Source organism: Chelon labrosus (assembly GCF_963514085.1).
Source record: "Chelon labrosus genome assembly, chromosome: 15".
Classification (NCBI taxonomy): Eukaryota; Metazoa; Chordata; class Actinopteri; order Mugiliformes; family Mugilidae; genus Chelon; species Chelon labrosus.
Window position 1 is genome coordinate 9,154,908 of NC_140348.1, and position 6,536 is coordinate 9,161,443.

Genomic DNA, 6,536 nt, shown 5'->3' on the forward strand with positions numbered 1-6,536 from the left:
CTGTCAAAAAGATTATCTTCACAAACACTTTTTTAATGGAAACAGTGGAAATGTATGGCTATAAGGCGTAAGCTGGCTAGACAGGCCAAGTTGGATCAGTGTATTGTTTGTTTTGGTCATTTCATTAGAGACTACTAGATACGAGACTCTTTTAAAGCAAAGCCGATCTAACCGTGGAGACGGAAGAGGTTTCCCTCATTCATATTTGCCCCTGGCCCTTTAAATGTGTCCCTAGAGACATATAAATGTACAATATGCATGGTCACAGATTTTACAAAATAGCACCAAGTGCTTTACCATTAATACGCAGCATAATAAAATAAAGAAAAAAGACTTGTGCTGTGCCTTTGCAGAACATTTTCCAAAATATGATTGGAGTGTTATGATTATGACTAATTCAAGCCGCTCATCTTGGTAAAGAGTGTGAAAGACAGGCTGACAGACAGAGTTAAACCCAATACCACAGAACTAAATGCCATCCTGGTATTAATCAACAGATGACAGATCCAATCATTGATTTGCTCGTGCTCATCGTCACGCAGCTTTCCTGCTTTCCACGTTCGTATCAACACACAGAATACCGGGGTCATCAGTTTTAGAGGCCTTCAGATGTTCTCTTCAGAATTGCAAATGATGGTCCCATCTCTGGGTGCGAATATGTCTCCATAAATACGCACACCAACACTTCACTGGACTTTCGACTCGTTCTTGATGAGACTATTTCAGATGAGAGGATGCATCAGATGCTCCACTAAGCTGCTTTTGCTTCAGCGGTTGGAAATGCCGTACAGTGTGTCCACTTGAACTTCACTTGACTTTGACTTGTTTATAGATGCATACAAATGAGCAAACATACACATATGCCACTTATATTTGCATACACACACACACACACACACGTACACAGTTACTGCTGTGTATCTGCCAACACAGAATATAAGTTTGAATTTATGCTGTTTACTCACACCTCTTGTGCCTGCGGTTCCTATCTGCGTGATTTCTCATAAAACTCATAAAACTTTTAAAATAGAGAAACTTTGATCTGATTAGTTTACTTAGCTAATCTTTTTTTTTTTTTTTAACACAGATTAGAAGTATCATTGAAGCTAACTACACATAAACACATAAAGAAATTTGACAAACTGTATATTATATGACTTTTTTATGCAGTAGTTTCACAACATTTGTGTATATATTTGCTATATCTGTGCGATGCATTTGTTTGTATAGCATCCTGGTTTAATCTTCAAGGTTTGGTTCAGTTGGTAAATTCTGATTCTTGGACGTTATGAAGGTATGGATCTCCTTACGAATTGCTCCTGCTCCTTTGTATGTTGTGGCACTGCCTAAACTCTAAATAAATAATTTTAGCATTTAGCAAGTTAAATTACAGCACACAGTATATATGTAATAAAGATAATATGAGCAGGAAACATTAATTCTCCTATGCACTTCAATAACACTTTACTTAACAATTATTTAATTTGTGTGTACTCCTGCAATATTATAATAAGTTAATAACTGATGAAAATATGGGGTAATGGATCAAAATTAAATAAGCATATATAAATGATTTCTATTATATTTTGAAAAGAAATGTCATGTGATTGAAGTGTTGAAATATAATTTCACTGACCTGGTCTTTAGTAAAATCTAAATACGTAAAGGTCCACAGACATAAAGCCTTATATTATCTATAACTATTTTAACTTAATTAACAGTTGCTATGCTTACACATAGTTGACAACTTAAAATGCCTTTTCCAATCAATTCCACACTTGAAGACACTGATTTAGAAAAATCCTGCATATTTTTAAAACACTAAACATATGTGTATATATATTGCATTTTTTGTTTTTAAGTTTTGTGTACATTGTGGCTAGGAAAGTCCAGGCCGTGATAAATATAATTCGCTCCCACTGTATCTGCCTAGGGAAACTTAAATGATTCCCTCCAAGCAACAAATGTGTAGTGTTTTATGTTAGTAACTAATAGCAGCATCCATAGTGGTCAAACAGCAGAGGTCTGCCTGTCAGATAGTCTCAACCTTTGTGAGAACACAGGAAGCTTCGTCAGAACAGAGAAACAACAATACAGTGTGTCAGTGTGTGCGTGAGTGCTGAGAGACCTGGAGGGCAATAGCAGACCAGGTCAGTCTGGGTTTACATGCTTGACACAGTGTCACAGATACCCCCGCTGCGTCCGTCACTCAGCACACACACACACACATAACATCAGACAAGAACATACAAACACACACTTTCTCATATGCATACTGGCAGTGTCCTCTTGAATCTGAACTTGATTATTCTATGATTATAATTATCTGTCAGTTCATACTTCAGACTCCTTTTCTTTTCAAACTAATCAGAGTAATTCTAATCATACGGCTTTAGTTTATTTTGTATGAGAAATTTCTAATCTCTTTGAGAAGTATGCAAACGTTAAAACCCCTCTGAAGTTAATAACCACAGAGACATGTCTTGTGTACAAACAAGCAAAGTTTATTTTAGCAGAAGAATTACAATGTAAATTACTTCATTTCTTTGTTGTTTTGAAGTGATTCTATCCTTTAGCCAAAATGTTAATTCCATCAACAAATTAGTTGCACATTTCTTCTGTCATTACACGTCCTAAATTGTATTGCGTAGTCTGGTGTGTAGTTCCAACAACGAAGGGAAAACATCAGAAAGTTGAGTTATGTTCACAGACATTCACTGAACATTCAAGCATGTGAGAACTTTTCATTAGTTTTTATACACTAAATTTAAATATCCTGATCATACCACAGAAGTGTTACTATACTACTATTACCCACCAACCTACAACTTAATTTCTCTATTTTTATATTTTACTTCATCTCTCTCCGAATATTGCTGAAGAAGTTCAGTTTGAATTTGCATTGATAAAGTTTCTAGTGGCAGTGGCTGTATAACTCTCTTGCATATCAGTAAAGAAAGAACCAAAGAATTTAGATACTCATGGCCCTTGCCCCAGTCAGTCAGGATTATAGCTGTCCTATCTAAGAATACCAATGCTCAACTGGGTGATCATCAATCTCCACTTTGCTGCTGATGAAAGGTCTGCTCTGAGTTTTCTCAACTTGAGCTCTTCATTTGATATTTCACTGCAAGGGATTCATCTCTTAACTCTCAAACCAGGTAACAGGAACTTTACATCATCTACAACGAACTACCCCTGTTATCTGTGGAGTACCTCAAGGCTCTATCTTAGATCCCCTTCCATGTTGCATTTTCATGCTTCTACTTAGTCAAATAGTAAACAGCCATAAAGTCTATTTCGATATGTTGAAGACACAACTTTTTGTGCCTTTAAAATCAGAATCCATTAGCGGTGTGACATCCTTTAAGAGCTGTGAACATCAAATAAAAATCTTGTAAAATCTGAATGAAGGAAAATTTATAAATAATCACAGGATCCTCCATTATAGTTCTAATGCCATGAAGGTTTTGATTGTCTGGTGTCTTTAACACTGATTTTAACAGTAGGTTATTATATCATAAGTATTATCTGAGGCTGAGTATACTCCAGTAGTTACAGTATTCCCATACACTGGCACATCGATGCACATTCGTTAAGCACATTCTCTGTGTCCTCTCTCACACTTGATCTCACACTCACAGGGATGATATTTCAGTCCACGGTAGAGACAGTGCACATGATTTGCGTTTGCTGTCTGTGTGGTTTCCTGCTAGATTCATCCTTCAGCTATCACAATGACTCTGACACAAGATACCCATTCAAACTAACATGGAGTAGTCATGCTTGTGTTAATCTCTTAATCACATGCAACTTGTATGTAAGAAAAGACACACTGAAGATATTGAGTCCTTAATTTAAAAGATTGACAGGCTGGCTTCTTAAAAAGACAGTGACTTTCCTAGAAAGCAATGTTTCGTGGTTGAAAAGCTCAAAAAGTCATGTTCACGACAACCTTTAATCCATCCTAATATATCCTCACTATAACAAGATGCAAGGTCTCATACAGAAATGCTCTACTTACAAGAAGATTAAAAGTGATTAAAAACACTTCTATGATAGTGTCCACTGGCATGAAAGCAGCAGACATTGCTACATGCATACCATACTCACCCTGAGCCTTCATTTAATGAGCCCCCATGGTCTCCAGATCAATAAAGTGTTAAGTGGCCCTTTGAAAATAACACTGTAGTGTTAAGTTGGTCTGTCAAGCATACCGTGCACAAGCAGGGCAGCAGCACTTTAGCTTAAGAGCTGCCATCTTGTTAACATGGATTTAGTCATCACCAGGTTCAGATGGGCTAGGGGTCTCAACCAGAAATTTAATCAGATCGAAATAATAATGCACAGAGACACACACACACAATCTTAATCACTGAACAGTGCCTAATGGTGACACCATTATACAAAACGATGGTGACATTTTACACTCTACTACTAATATACTATTGGCCTACATCAGTACATGCTTAGGCCACAAACGGTTAGACTAACTTGTCAGTACATTAAAGAGCACAATATAAATTTAAGAAAAAAAACTACTGCACTGAAAATTGCACACAGTATTATTGACTAAATTGGACCTCCTCTCCCACCTTTACCACAGCCAACTCCATCTTTCCAAAGAATCTCCCACCCACAGCCTAGCAACACACACACACACACACAACCTAACTTTGAGGGCGAGCTTGCGAATTCCTGAGGGCTATCGGGTTTCGGGTTGCCTTGGCGACCAAGCACGGAGGCAGATCCATTAATCATTGAGAGCAGTTCACTCCAGAGTGGAGGTCAGACTGATTGCTGTGGATAAGGTATCATCCCAAAACACACATGCACACACACAAAACACGGACTAAGGAACTTGATTTAAATGAGAAAAGATGAGTTTTCCTCCCTTTTCCCAACTTCAGTTCTCTTCTAAAATCCATACAGCATGCAGTAAGCCACACATGTACAGTAAGTAAGACATACAAACCGAACTGAACAACAAGCAGAGCATATGAGGATGCAAACACATTATAATATATAATCAAATCTGTTACGTGAGCACTTGATTATCTTTATTGCTCTCTCTTTTGGTTCTCTTTACCCGAAAGACCCAACACACACACACACACACACACAAAACAATCACTCACTCCAGCGTTGTCTGGGCATCGGGGCGACCATGGCGGTGTCATGTGACGTGGCTGCGTGGAGCCGAGTGGATTAAGAGATTGGAGCGCCGCATTTATTTTTCAGGGACCAGGCTGAAACACTAGACCTGCACAGGTGTCTAGGAAAACTGAGAGAGCAGAAGCAAAAGAAAGAGAGAGAAAAGGAGGGCGGTAGAGGAAGAAAAAGACAGACAGGAGCAGACACTTACAAAGAGAGGAGTTATATGAAAAAGCTATTAATCTCCTCGGGCTGAATATTAGATTTTTTTTTTATCCACATCTGTCTTGCTGTTTTCACATTCCGACCGCTTCTGCTAATGCTTTAGTCAAGTATAATAAATGCCTTATGTTATCATATTTAGAAATAGGAAGCTATAAAACACTAGGTAACATTGCTTAAAATAAGCATCCACAAACAAGATATAACAAGACAGATAAGTACAAATGAGGACTTGGAGCTTGGGTGGTTGGAAAAGCTGTTAAAAAACATTCAAAGGACAAATGGTCAATCCCAACAACCCCATTTGCTTGCTGAAGTTCCACTGAGCAAGGCAGTGAACTCCACAGTTGACTAAATGGAGTCATATTTCCTTGGTGTCATTTCTTCTGCATAAATCTTGAATAAATGCAATCCTCTTTTGAATTTTTTAATCTTTAAACTGAGATCACAATTCTCTTCCATTATTCTTAGACACATGATCCAGTACCCGACCTGGGATCCTCTTTCACTTTGTGGTGTTGGGTTGCTTAACTTTTTGTAGTTGATGGGCCTTCACCCATCAGACAGTTACGTGACATAATGGTCACTTAACAGTTTAGCAAGTGCTTCTTTTTACTGACGTTGTTGAAGAAGACTCAAAACTAAGTGCAGTGTTGTGTCGGTGGTGTTTGGAGGCATGTTAAAGAAGGATCACTTCGCCAGTCTTAAATAGACTGGGGTCCTGGCAGAACAAGGCAGTGGTGACAAAAGGAAAAGCCAGGGCATGCTTTTTAGGTTGGCCTTATTTTTCTGTTAGACACTGGACTTAAACTACAAACGCTACATCTGACAGTCAGCTGACCTCTGATGTGCACATACTGCATATTCTAACAATTCTACATGTTATATGCCTCGTGGGGAAATCCAAAATGATTGCAATTGTCACTGTAAACACTGGCCTTTCCTTTCAGTGTTGTTATCTACTTCTTGTAAAACAGAAGGGAAAGCCAAAGTTGAGAAATAAGAAGAAAAACTTTTGAATGTAAACTGATCGGCAAGACGATTTAATGCTGCCTGCTGAACGACCTTCAAGAAATGCCAACTAGCACCAGTGGTACCAAGATGCACTGCAAAGACTACAGGCCACAGATGGTCAAAGATGGTCAGTACCCGCAACTATT